The 13,423-nt window shown below is 50.6% G+C and overlaps 1 long non-coding RNA gene across 3 annotated transcripts in view; it reads left to right on the top strand.

The window, feature by feature from the left end:
* The window catches only part of LOC111817224, a 41,591-nt gene extending 30,093 nt beyond the window's left edge, over positions 1-11,498 (top strand). For all 3 annotated transcript variants that reach the window (XR_002821472.1, XR_002821470.1, XR_002821471.1), the window contains exon 3: positions 11,264-11,498. This is a non-coding gene — a long non-coding RNA (uncharacterized LOC111817224). The remainder of the gene's footprint in view (positions 1-11,263) is intronic.
* Positions 11,499-13,423: the final 1,925 nt, after the last annotated feature.

The following is a 13,423-nucleotide window of genomic DNA, read 5'->3' as shown; positions in this document are numbered from 1 at the left end:
ATATTATATTATTTATTTTGAGGAAAGTTCTTTCTAGGTAGCGCAGACTGCCCAGAACTGACCTTGTAGCTCAGGCTGGCCTTGAACTCGCGGCAGTCCTCCTGCCCCAGCCTCCTCAGTGCTAGGGTCCCAGGCATGCACCTCTATGCCCGGCCTTCGGCTCTTGCTCTTGCCACCTGTGCTATGGTTGAGAGGCAGAGGCTGAGAGAAATCCACAAGAAAGCCCCCATGCTAGCTCTGCGCGATGCCCTCTGGTTTTTTTTCTGCAAAGCTTTCTGATCAGGATATTGATTAAAGAGAAGTAAACATGGAGGTGTAGATGCTGGTGGGCATCATGCTCAGATGCTGGAATTATACCTTAACTGAAACAAAGGTTCAAAACACAGATGACCTAAATTTCCTTCCTGGAATGAACAGATCTCTCTCTTTTCCCCTCTAGACTCTCATCTGTAGTTAATCTCAGAATTAGCATTTAGCAAATTACCGCCTCAGTGCCTTCCATGAGGGACACGCCGGTGGCTCTGTTGATTAGAAACCTGCACTAATGAGGTCCTGGTTTCGACCCTGGGAGAGCTGGTGCCCTGGCTGTGGTCCCCATGCTGAGGCCTGGCCAGGTCTCTGAGTGGACACGGGTCACAAGTGGCCTTCTTCAGAGACATCAACCATTGTGTGCATGGTTGGGGGAAAAGCCACCCTGAACAGGTGCCGGGAATTAATTTGGAGTATGATAGCTGTGCCCAGGAGCCAGATGAGACCCTTGAGGCTGATAAAACTTCTCAAAGTGGGTTCCGAGCCCTGTGCTTCTTGGGTCCAGGGAAGCCCTAGCCCTTCTGGAGGATGGAGAGCTCATCCCTTCCTGACCCAGGGCCCTGCAGGAGCTGTGGTCGCTGGGCTTCTTCTGGCAGCAGGATCTCTGGGGCCCTGGGAGCCTCAGTCTCCAGCTCCACCAGCACAGGAGGAGTTTCCTTCTGTCTTCTCTCCACGTCCATGTCCATCACCGTCTCTGTCTCCATCTCCATCGTCCAGCTCTGCCTCCACCTCCACACCAGCCCTTGGAAGTGTGCTGTCCCTGGACCCAGCTCTCAGGCTGCTCCTGAAGCCAGCAGCCTCGGTGGGTGGGCTTTGGCCAGCAGTGCCATCTCCTGCCACAGGCCAGGGCAGACTTCTGTGTTCAGGGATAGCTAGGCTTTTGCTATGTTCCTGAGGCTGGCTTTGAACTCGTAGGCTTACGTGGTGCTCCTACCTCAACCTTGTGACTAGCTAGGGCCGTTGAGTGTGCCATGGGGAAGAAGTGAGCTGAGCAGTGGGTTGTTTCCGAGATTTGGCTGTGACAAAGTGTGCTGCTATCAGCATGGGTGCACATAGATCACTGTGATCTGATGTTTTCAGATCTTCTGAAAAAATACCCGAAAGGGGAATAGCTGGATCAGATGGGACCCGCAATCCTAGTATTGCGAGGAATCTCCACACGGATTTTCCACAGTGATTGTAACACGTCTACATTCCCACCAACAGGGGCGAAGGGCTCCTTTTCCCCCACAGTCCCTCCAGCATTTGTTATTGGTTGACTTCTTGATAATAGCCATTCTTTCTGGGTAAGATGGAATCTCTGTTGTTTTAACTGACATTTCTTGAATGACCAGTGATGTTGAATATTTTTCATATATTTATTTGCTATCTGCATTTTTTCCTCTGAAAAGTACATACTCATCTCAGATGACCATTTTTGGGTTGGGTCTTAAATTTGGGGGTCTGACCTTTCTGATTCTTTATAGGCGGAGATGTCAGTTCTTTTTCTGAGGGACACTTTCACTGAGAGGTAGTGCCAGGTTCCTGCCTTCAGGGGAGCTCTCCTTTTTGCATTTCCTGTGCCCCTGGGCCTGGGCCTGGGCCTGGGCCAACAAGGGGACAGGTAGAGGGACAGGGTCCCCCAGGCTAATGCTGCCCTTGGGGTCAGCGTGGGCAGGGCCCTGGGCTGTGCGTGGAGATGCGGGTGGAGAGTGTGCAAGAGGGCTGAGAGTGTGAAAGGCATAGGGTGGGGGCGCGGCCTGCTCTGTGGTCCTGGACTGCGCTCCATCCCGGAGTTGCTGAGGCCTGAGACCTGCAGAGGTGGCGCCGGAAGCTGAACCCTGGCGATGGTGAGAGATTCGCTGAAGGAGCTCCAGACAACTGCCACGATGGGTTCTGTGTTGGGAAACACTGTGCTGTTTTGTTTTAAATAATTTATTCTTAAGTTTTGGGTTTGACTTTTGTCCCGTGAAAAGTCGCTCTACTTAGATTTGCTTTTGCTAGCAGAGGAGCAGGAGTGTGTGTGGAGTTGGAGGCCTGGCTGTGGGCCCGAAGTTGGAGGATACGCCGCGCAGCACCTCCTGCGTGGATGCTGAGAGGGCTGCCACCACAGACATGCCGCACTGCCTCGGCATCAGCCTCACCAGCGCTGGGCTGAGCTGGGGTGCCCGGTTCAGCCTGTGGAGGAGCCAGGCCGAAGGAGGCACGGGCTCTGTCTGCTCTGGGCCTGGCTGGCTGCCGAGGCAGGGATGGGTGGTCGCAGTGGCTGTGCTGGGGTCTGCTGGTGCCTGGGTGGAGTCCAGGGCAGCCATGACCACACAGGGAGGTTTTCCGGTGTCTGGGCCCAGGATGCACTCACAGTAGAGACCTGCCAAGTGACTCACGTCTGGGCAACTGTGACACAGAGGGCCAAGGTCGGCCCCGCCTGGAGTCTGGCACCTCTGTCACTCACACCTCGAGGCCCCCTTAGCACCCAAAGCCATAGGGAGCCTGTACTTGGGGACACACCTTCGACACGCACATGCCATACAGTAGACAGCCACCCCGAGTCTATCTTGCCTGGCAGGATCCCAAGATAACCTTTCAGGGCCAGCCGATTCGTTCGCAGTGTGATAGCCAGGGTGCAGACAGCAGCGTTGAGGGCTGAGCCGAGCTGGGGGCAGCCTGGATGCGCCCGCACTTCAGCAGAGTGGCAGCAGCCCCAAGGTGCGACGTTCGCACTGGAGATCCCCAGGGATGCGGGGCAGCTGCAGGCACAGCACGGGCTGCGGGCTCGGCAGAGCTGGGTCCCGCCTGTGCTTGCTGTTCCTCCTTCCTTGCAGCTCAGTTGCTCAAAGGCCATTCAGTTCATGGTCTTCAGAGGCGGGTGACGCTGTCTACCTCACTGTAAACTGGTAAGAAGTAAACGAGGAATGCAGATATCCAACATGCAAGAGATGCTCTGGAAATATGTTTCTCTGCTCCTGTACCCTTAAGCATTGGGTGAATTCCTCCCAAACAGAAGATCCCAGCGTGGAGTCCTTGGGTCGGATGTGGATGGCAAGGACATCCAGGGTGTTACGAAATTCCTTTGTTTGCTTTGCTGCATTGACTTTGCACTTTCAAAGGCAGAACAGGAAACTCTAGCACCTTGATGAGCTCCTTTCTAACATCTGCACTGGACACTGCTCTCAAAGAATTCTTATTAACATACTTTCTTACAAATGGAGCTCATCAAACATTTATAAATAGTAGCCGGAGAAGCAGGCCCCATGGTTGGCAGGCCTGGGGTCGCTTCCCATGCACGGCATGGGACGTCTAGGCAGGGGAGACCCTTTAATTTTGTGACATGGTTTGGGGGCTCCAGTGTGAGCAGCTCTTGGCATGATTTTTCCCGGCTCTGGGTTTGTTCTGGAACCTGTCAGGACTCCCACGTAGCCGGTCCTCTCAGGCAACTCCCTTTGAAGTCCACGGGATCCCTTTGAATGGAAAACACGCACAACAGGGAGTTGATGCAAATAAGAATCAGGCCTGGTGTATTAGGGAAGAAAGGTGCGTCTCACCCCAAATATTAGCTCTTTAGTCAGAGACTATGGTTTGATCATGAAATAAAAGAGCCCTACCTTCCCCTCCAAAAAACCCACAATCAACCACCAAAGCCCCACTGTGCACACACTCAGGGGACGATAAACCTGCTAATTACTGGAAAATTGTAATTAAGCCACAAGATATAGGCATATAGGTATCTACGCTTGATAAACATATCAATAGAATAAACACTCTCGATTCCAGCACAACTTGCTAAATGAAAAAAACCATTATTCTCTTTTGAAATATCACTCATCGAGCGCAATAATTTAGGAAAATATCTCTATTAGAGATAGTTAGAGATTTTTTTCTTTCGGTTAAAAATGCAATCGCCGGTAGAGTATAATGCTGCCGTCTGCAGACAGGTTAAGTAAATTAAATCACTCACTGTCTTTTTTTTCCAATGGCTTTGAAAGTTAAAGGTAATTTGCAAAGAAAATGCTCAGTTTGAATTGGTTTGTAATATCTGTTAATGATCTTTTAAAAAATCCACTTTTTCACAATTCTGTCCCTGAGGGAATTCCAGTATGCTATCCAAAAAAATTCCTAAAGTCTGAAATGTCATTAGCTAGTGATTTCTTTGAAGTAAAAAGCCCCAAAAAAATAAATTACAGAAGGTATACAAGTGCACAGGACAATCACTTTGATGACTAATATCTATATTTTTCTTAATATTTCATACCTAAAAATGCAACAATTGAAATCTAAGCTGCTGAATTATAGAGCTGTCTTTTGAATTACCTCAGTGCAGGCAAACCTTCTGTTTATTTCACACGTATATTGAGTTCTTCCCTATATTTATAGATTGTTGATGTAAAAACAGTAGTGTTAGGAACAATTTTGATTACGTTCATTGTATTTACCTTTTGGAAACACAAGGTGTTGCCTAAATGCAGGCTACAGCTGCTGCTGCGGAGGGTGAGCAGAGCCCGCGTGTCCTCGAGCCAGGTGCCGAGCTCGGAGGTGAGAACGCCAGGCGGTGTGGCGGGCGGTGTCAGATAGCCAGGGCTGTAAATGCTGCGCCAAGGGGAAGGCTTCCTTCCTGACCCCAGCTGGCCACCAGCTTTCGCTTGGAAGCGGAGGAGCCTTTGTAACTGAACCCTGTCCAGGGCAACTGCAAACTGCTGCTTTGCCTGCCATAAATAGCGCGCTGTCTGCCTCCCTCTCTCCTCCTCCCCTCCCCTGCTCTGTCTCCCTCTGTCTCTCTGTTCCTATCTCTCTGTGTCTGTCTGTCTGTGTCTGTCTGTCTGTCTGCCTGCCTCTGTTTCTCTTTCTCAGGAGGAGTTGGATTTTACTAACCACTGGCTACAGGTTAATTATACATTTCATGAGAAAGGATTTTATTTTGTAGCTAGGCTAAATTTGTTACCTTTTAATTCCATTTTGTGTAATAAGACTGGAAATGCTTGAGCCTCCAGGAGCCTCTTTATTATGGTCATTATTTTATACATGGGGCTGCTGGTGCTTCTCTGTGTCTGTCTGTCTACCCCTTTTCCTCCTCAAGTGTTGTTCATATTGTAGCTCAGCTGTAGAGAGTTGCAGTTTTATTTTTCTTTCTCATGAGGCGAAGTCCTTGTCCATCTATAACCAGCTGCCTGGAACTCATGGGCTTGGTTCTTCCCATTTCATGCCCTAGAACTGACATGGGGGAAGGAGGCATATGGGTCCGAACAAACTTAGTCATCCAAGAAATACTTGCTTGGATTTAATGAAGTTGTTTGGCCTGGCTTGGGGGTGGCTTGAGTGTGATCTCCAGGAGTTCTTGGGCTAGAAGGTTGGGCTACAGTGTTGGGAGATAGGGTACCCTTTAAGGGGGAATCAGATTGTTGGGGCGATGTTCTCAGAAGGAAATGCAGAGTTCTAGGGTTCCTTTGGGAGGGGGCTGTTAGGAACGATAGGGACCAGCTCCTGCCCTGGCTCAGGCTGCCCATCTCTCTGGGTCACCTCCCCTTTGGCATGATGGTCACCATGGTGTGTCCTCCGCCGAAGCGGGGCCAGTAGCGGCATGTGTGATTGGTACCGTGGAGCTGTGAGTGCGCCACACCTCTTCCTTGGGGCACACCAGCCATGGGCGTTCTGTGGTAGCCTTGGAAAATGAACAAATACACAGCTTATAAAATTTTCTCTGTTAGCCCTTCTAGTTATGTAGTCAAAGAAAATGGGAACCAACACTTGCAGCTTTAATTGGAGTGCCACTGGCATTCTGTAGGTGACTGGGAACTTCGATTTGAGTGGTGCTTCGGGCCTCCCAACCTTTGGGACAGGCAGCCCTGCGCAGCGTGCCGTCCCACCGCCCCATGACAGAGCCCACCGTCCTGCTCAGGGATTTCAGGGCCCTGACTTTGGTTACCATGGATTGCCTTTGCTTTTCAAAATAAGCTTCATGCAGTGGAATCATTCAATAATTATTCCTTAAATGGAAAAAAAAATTTGTCTTAGTGAGAGTGTCTAATGTGTTCTGTGTTTGGCTTTGTTTTCAACATTACATTGATGAACCATATCTAAGTCGTTGGGTGTAATTATATTGTATTTCCCCAAGTTTTGGCATTAGATCCATCCTATTCCATGGGATATCTATTGAACCCTTGGTGAGAATTTTGAACTTTGATTATTTTTAAATATAGCTGTGAGCTGTACACTTTTTTGTTCATATTATATGTGTGTGTGCACATGTGCACGTGTGTTCTGTTTAGTTTTTCTGTAAGCTGAAAGCGAAATTACTAATTGTGGTGGATTGCCTAATGGTCAGCTTGGAATGCCCAGCTGAACTGAGCGTGCGGCTCTCGGCACGGAAGAGCATAAGGATAGCTGCCTGCAGCGCAAAGGAGAATGGAAGGGGAGGGGTGCATGCTGTTGGTTCTCCCGGAGAAGCTCATCCTGGCTGGTTTCCTGATGTAAATGCTGCTGTTCTCGTGGCCAGAGGAGCGTGGGGCTACGCTGTCCCTGAGGATGGCTGCGGTTCTCTTTGGGGCAGCTCTGGTTATTACTCTGAGCATCGCTTCCTGGCTTCAGTGCAGATCCCTCTGCCTGCTGGCACAGAGCCTCTACCCCTGCTGGTGCAGACTCTCTATCTTCTACCCCTGACATTGGGACCATCCTCGTCAGACCCTTGATACAGGCCTGCACGAGACATTGTTGTGGGCTCTAGGTTTCCAGCTGGACTCAGGGAGGACATTGTTATGGGCACTAGGCCTTCAGCTGGACTCGTGCAGGATATTGCGCTGGGATCCAGGCCCCCACCTGGATTCTTGGGGTCTCCAGTCAGCAGGCAGATCTCTGGCATTCTTCTGCATTTGGGTTTTTGAGTGAATATTATAAAAACCCCTATAAACTGTATGTCTTGTATTAAATCTATTCCTTTGCAAACCCTGACTACAACACTAACTTTAGGGTGTAACCACACTTAACTGTAATAGATAATACCAGGCAGTTTACCAAGGGGATGGTGGCGCACACCTGTATCGATTACAGTTGCAGCTGCCCTATGACCTCGGTAGTACCGGGGTTTCTTAGTCCGGTTCTGGCCCTTCTGGTGATATACAACAGAGTGCCTTATGGTTCCAATTTCATTTCCTGGATAACTAATAAGTGAAGCGTTTCTTTCGGGTATATGGACCATTTGGATGCTCTCAATTACGGATGCTTTCCTTCGAGTCTCTTGCTCTTTTTATATTGGGTCACCATGTTTGTGACTGATTTTCAGAAGGTATTTATACATTTGATATGAACCTTTTTGTGGTAAGTATTGCAGGTATTACATGCTACCCTGAGCTTGACTTTTCACTATATTATGGTGTCTATAGATTAGAGAACTTTAATTTTAAGATAGTTTATTTTATCAATATTTTCCTCTAATGTTTCCTATGCCCTTTCAAGAGAGCTATGCTTACCTGGGGGCCATGAAATTATTCTTCTATAGTCTAAAAACCTTGTTGTTTCACATCTTGTATCACATTTATTCTCTTTCCTTCCCCCTCTCCCTTCCCATGTCTCTCTCACTTTCTCTCCTCTTTTTCTTTAATTTTGGTGCTGGGAAGTGAAGCCAAAGCTACATCTACCCTCCCGCCGAGCTGCGCTGCAGCCCACTGCGTGGGTGCTTATGTGTGGTGTGAGGTTGGGATCAAGCCTGTTGTCTTCCAGTTTTGCTACCCACAGCTTGCACCATTCTTGGAAAATACTTCCTTTCTCAATGCTCTGTGGTGATGCTTTTGTCAGAAATTATGTGCTCACTCCTTTACAGAGAGATCCCGATGGCTTCGTCCGTTTCTTCTGTTAGGGTGCTGATGTTTTCTTCTTTTGGTCCTGAGATCCAAGAGCTCCCACATGCAAGGCAAGCGCTCCACGGCTGAGCTGTGGCTGCAGCCCGCAAAGGGCTTGTAGATGTTAAAGCAATCTTTTATTTTGGACTAAATCCAACTTTCTCGTGTGAAGTACTATATATTTTCTCTATTGCTGCATGCATTTTAGTCATATTTTTAAAAAGTAAATTTATAGCAATGTTTGTGAACTCAATTGTAACTGTTACTTTGCTATAAGAGCACTCTATGGCATTTTCAAGTCCAGCTGACTCATAAAAGAAGTATTTTCTGTCTCTGTCTCTGTCTCTGTCTCTTTCTGTGTCTCTCTGTCTCTGCCTCTCTCTCTCTCTCTCTGTCTCCATTTCTCTCTCTCTGTCTCTGTCTCTCTCTGTCTCTGCCTCTCTCTCTGCCTGTCTCTCTCTGTCTCTGCCTCTCTGTCTCTGTCTCTCTGTCTCTGTTCCTGTCCCTGTCTCTCTCCCTCCCTTTATTTTTCAGTGCTGAGAGAGGAACACTTTGGACGAGAGGTTTCCTTTTAACACATACACAAAGACACAATTCCCAGCGATGGGGACTGTTGAACCCAGGGCCTCACTAGGCAGGTGCTCTACCACTGAGCTATACTGCCAGGATTTTAAAGAACATTTTATTTTGAGACAGGGTGCCCAGACTAGTTTTGAGCTTAGCATGCTCTCGCTTTAGCCTCTGAGCGCTGAGGTAGTAGATGTGTGCCACAGGCGTGGTTTCCTTCTTCATACAGTGGTCCTCGATTCATGAACTTAATTCTTTCTATGATTCTGGTTGCAAACCGAATTGGGCCAGAGCCAAGTCAAATTCAGTGGTCAGGCTCAACATTGACCTTACGGGGAAATATGCCCAGTTTGGTTTATAACCAGAATCGTGGAGAGTTAAGTTCGTAAACTGAGGTGCTACTATATTCTTTTAAAAGTTGAAACAAATATGTCTACTTTAATATAGTAATTAGATAAGCATGCAGGGTGCTTGAGTAAGTGCTACTAGCTTCCTTAGCTCTCACACCTCTGGGTATTTTAACGTAGATCTCCCACAGGGAGCTGGCTCTGAGTTTTGCAAGGAAAGCCAGCAGCGTGGGGCTGTGCCCTGGGACTGCATTTGGCCACGGGGCCGCTGCAGCATGCTGGTGTGTGCGAGGCACTCAGTTCTGGGCCCAGGATTCAGGCCCATCCCGGAATGCAGAGACAGCATTTTGGCCAAGCGCCTGACCCTGCCCACGCTCTTCAAAGCTGGTTTCAGCTCTGGCTTCTGGCCTGGCGGGTCAGCCTCCCTCAGCTCTGCATGCTTATAGCTCCTGGCCTTTCCTTCCCTGTGTCCTGTTATCTGGGCCTAGGACCCAGCTCGGTCACTGGTTGCCTGGGCCACATCCTCAGTGGGGCCCTCGTCTCCAGCTCTTCCTCCTCCCCATCGTTCTCACGCTCACTCTAAGTGGCAAGCCGATGGTTCACCAGTTGCTGACAATCTTGTGGTTTTGCATCATGGTATGAGATCCTTTGGCATCTGTTCTCCCAGCGATACCTTGGACTGGCGATTTACACACAACAGGAATTTACTGTGTGGCTCTGGAGATGGTGATATCCGGCTCCAGCTTCAGCAGACTGGGTGTCTGGTGTGGACTTCATTGATGGTGCCCCTTGCCTGGTACAAGAGGAAGAGAGCCACCCAGCTGCCTCAGTGGACTCTCATACCCTTCCTGTGATGTGGTTCTGCCCCACAGGCCCTGCTTCTCACGGCCCCCACCCTGGCCTGAGGCTCCCCTACATGCCTTTGCTGCAGCCTCCTGTGCAGCTCGCTTGTTGCCGCTCTGGTCTGCGACCCTGCCCCCCTGCTCCTTCTGTAAGCTCCGCCATGCCCACCCTGGTGCTGTGTGTACCAGCCTCTGGCCATTGGCTCTTCTCCCCGGGATAGAGTATCCTTCTTCCTGCACATCTTGTTCTGTCCTCCGACAGTAGCCAGGATGGACTCCCTTGACTCCAGCCCGCTGGGGCTTCAGTGATCTTCTTTTCCCCTGCTCCATCTTCCTTGTTAGACAGTCCGAGAGCTCCCAGAAGGCAGAATCTTGGGCACCTGGAATTTGCAGGTAGCAAGTGCTCAATGAAATGTCTGGGCCAGAGCAGCTGGGACAATGGGCTCGCCGACTGTTCTGAGGTTCATTCCATCTCATTTTGGAAGTCAGAGATAGAAGGGATTGGTCATGATGTCCAGGTGGGAAGTGCCCAGAAAGCCACAGACTCTGGGTAACCCTTCGATGAGCTCTCATCCTGGACAACTGAGTCCAGTCTGCTGAGATGAATGACATCAGGTTAGCAACAAGGATCTTCTGTGAAGGTAGCTTTCTCCAGAGCAACAAACAGAAGAATTTAAATGAAAAATTCTGGCTTGCAAGGCCACTTAACCAAGATCCTTTCTCTTTCTCTTCTCAATTAAAGAGCTTATGCCGAGGCTCTTCAAGAGGTTGTGCACGGATCATGAAGCTCGTTGAAGTCTTCACTAGACATTCCCTTTCTCTGTGGAGCTGGCTGCCCCCCTACAAAGGGATCACGGAAGATGGCCGTCCAAGGCTGTCCTGCAGAGCGGGTCTTGCTGTACAGTGGGGCCCCTCATTTTATTTGGCCCATTTATTGCAAGTACATTCTAAATTTGGTCTTAATTATTTTTCCTTTCACAAAAATATTTTTTGGGATCTTCTTGAACCTTGACTACTTCCTTCTTGCCCCTTACAACAGAAGCCAGGAGTGTTATTTTTGTTCTCTTGTAATTAAAATAATTGCTTGGTTCCTTTTAACTAGATGCCTGCAGTCATTAGCCTAATATGTGGAAGGGTGCCACGGCGTGCTCGAGAAATGAAATGAGAAGGGGACCACGTAGCGTCACGTGCAAAGGACGTGGCCGTGCCTGCAGCACTGGGTCTCTTCCACGACGGATTTCCAAGGCTTTGCCTAAACCTGGCCCTGGTGCCCTTGCTGAAAGCCTGAGAGGTGGAAAGAGAGCTCTGCTCCCTCCCGAAGGTGTGAATGGGCTCGGTGCAGTCCAAAGCGGGTGCTGGCCGCGCTGGTGAGGTCTCCCCCTTTGTCTTTCAGGATTGCTGCCATACAAGGACAGAAGCCCCTTGCCTTCCCTGCCAGGGGTAGCAGAGGAGGAAGAACAAAGGGCCTGGATTTGTGGGTTCACTGAGGGTCCTGAAGATGCTGCTTCTGACTGGAAGAGCCAAAGAGACAAGACTTTTCACTCAGTGATACTTTTGATGCAGTCTAAGGATGGGCAAACAAACTAACTTGTTGCCTGTTTTTATAAATAAAGTTTTATTGGCACACAGTCATGTCCATTTTAATGCATGGCCTTTGCTTGGTTATCACAGCACCAAGTGGCGGTGACAGGGACCTTGTGTTCTACAGAGCTTAGAATATCTACTGTCTGCCCCAGTGTACCATACTGGCCCTGCCCCAGGGGTGCCCTGAGATGGTGACTGAGACTGGGCGTGGTGGCACATGCCTGTAATCCCAGGGTTTGGGAGGCTGAAAACAGGAGAGTCACTACGAGTCCGACCTATGTAAGGAGACCCTGTAGACGCTGTACTAAATACATTCTTTTAAAAAAAGAATATTTGCTGTCTGGCCTTCTACAGATAAACCTCAGATGCCTGTGGCCTTCATCCAGTTCCCTGTGTATCTACTCAGCGCCTAGTCTAGGCAGAGATAAAAGCGCGGGGTGTTGCTTGTTTGGTTTTGGAACCGGGATTGGAACCTGGAGCCTTGCGCATGCTGAGCACGCGGACGGAGGAACCTCTAAGCTCCAGGCCCGGCCGTGGGTGGCTTCTGGGTGCTGCTCATTTGAAAACACACTCAGGGGCTAACTCAGCGGGTGAGAGGGTGAGGTGCGTGCAAGGCGGGAGTCCCCGAGGCGACCCCCAGGAGGGGCGCTCATTCCGGCCCAGGATCTCGGAGGCGTGGGGCTGTGGTGGCGCGGCTCTGGGGCTTCAAGCGAGGCAGCAGCGGGTCACCGTGGTGGAGCAGAGGCGGAACCCCAGGAGCCCCTCGGAAGTCGTGAACTATGCACAGACCATCGCTGCTCTTGGGGACACTGGAGATGGCGACCACTCACGCGCGCCGGCCATTCTCCCTTGCTGGCAGGGGCTGTGCGTGCGGCGCGGACGTCGGCTCGGCTCACGGAGCGCGATTGGCTATTTGCACGCTCCGTGGTCAGGACTGTGGGCCTCTGCCTCCAGCCAAGTGCGGACGCGCTTGGCCGCCTGCTGTGGCCGGGAAGCTCAAGTGCGAGAGCGTGAGCGCCTGTGCCTCTGAGTCCCAGGCTGCTGCATTCGTGGGGCAGACGTTAGGGCGAGAGCGCTAGTGCACACGTTGCCCCACGCGGCGCGGGAGGAAATGAGACCTCCCGGGCACGGCCGGCCCGGGGAAGCGCCGAGGCCCAGCTCCAGCTTTAAGTCACCGCTCTTCCGATACATACCGCTCGCCCACCCCGTCTCTCCTCCTCCTTCCTTCTCCTGTTGTTGTTCTCTTCATCTTCTCCTTCCTCTCCCCTCCCTCCTTCTTCCTCTCCTGCTTCTCCTTCCTTTCCCTGTTCTTGCTCTTTTCATTTTCTCCCTCCTCCTCCTTTTTCCTTTTCCATGGGTACTGGGGACTGAGCCCTTCTTTCTCTCTTGAGTCTTTCCGTGGATACAGAAACGTCCAGGCTTGAGCTGGGGTGAGGCTGAGTGGTAAGGTGTTTGCCTGCAATGCACAAATATTTGATTCCTGTCATTGCAGAAATAAAAAAAACCTTGGTCGTCCAGTCTATGTGCTAATGAACGACTCATTCCCAGGTCCACACTGTTTAAGAATCAGCTAAGAGCAGGGTCACCAAAGTTTTGTTCGAGGGTTAAGCTTGCGCAGAGCACTTGTGCTTGTATTCCTGCGGCTGGAATCCTCTGGAAGCACAGAGGTGCTCCCCGATGTCCCCTGTGCTGCCCGCTGCACCGGTGCTTATCAGAGATGGGAGCAACACGGAGTTGGGGAGACGAGAGAGGAGCACCACTGCTGCTGCTTTGCTCAGGACTGCCGCCGACGCCGTGGGCGGTAGCTGGCCCTCAGCGTGGTGCTGGGAGAGGTGGTGGAAGCTGAACGTGGGGCCTCAGCAGTCTTCCAGATCCTGAGGCGAGCACTTGATGGGCAAAATGAGGGCCAGCCTTGTCTTCTCTTTCAGCCAGCTGGGAGTGGAAAAGGCTCTGTGCCCCTGCCCCCAGC

This window comes from Octodon degus, unplaced genomic scaffold (assembly GCF_000260255.1).
Source record: "Octodon degus isolate 3935 unplaced genomic scaffold, OctDeg1.0 scaffold00052, whole genome shotgun sequence".
NCBI lineage: Eukaryota > Metazoa > Chordata > Mammalia > Rodentia > Octodontidae > Octodon > Octodon degus.
The sequence above is the reverse complement of the archived record's forward strand: the minus strand, read 5'-3'. Positions and strand labels throughout refer to the sequence as shown.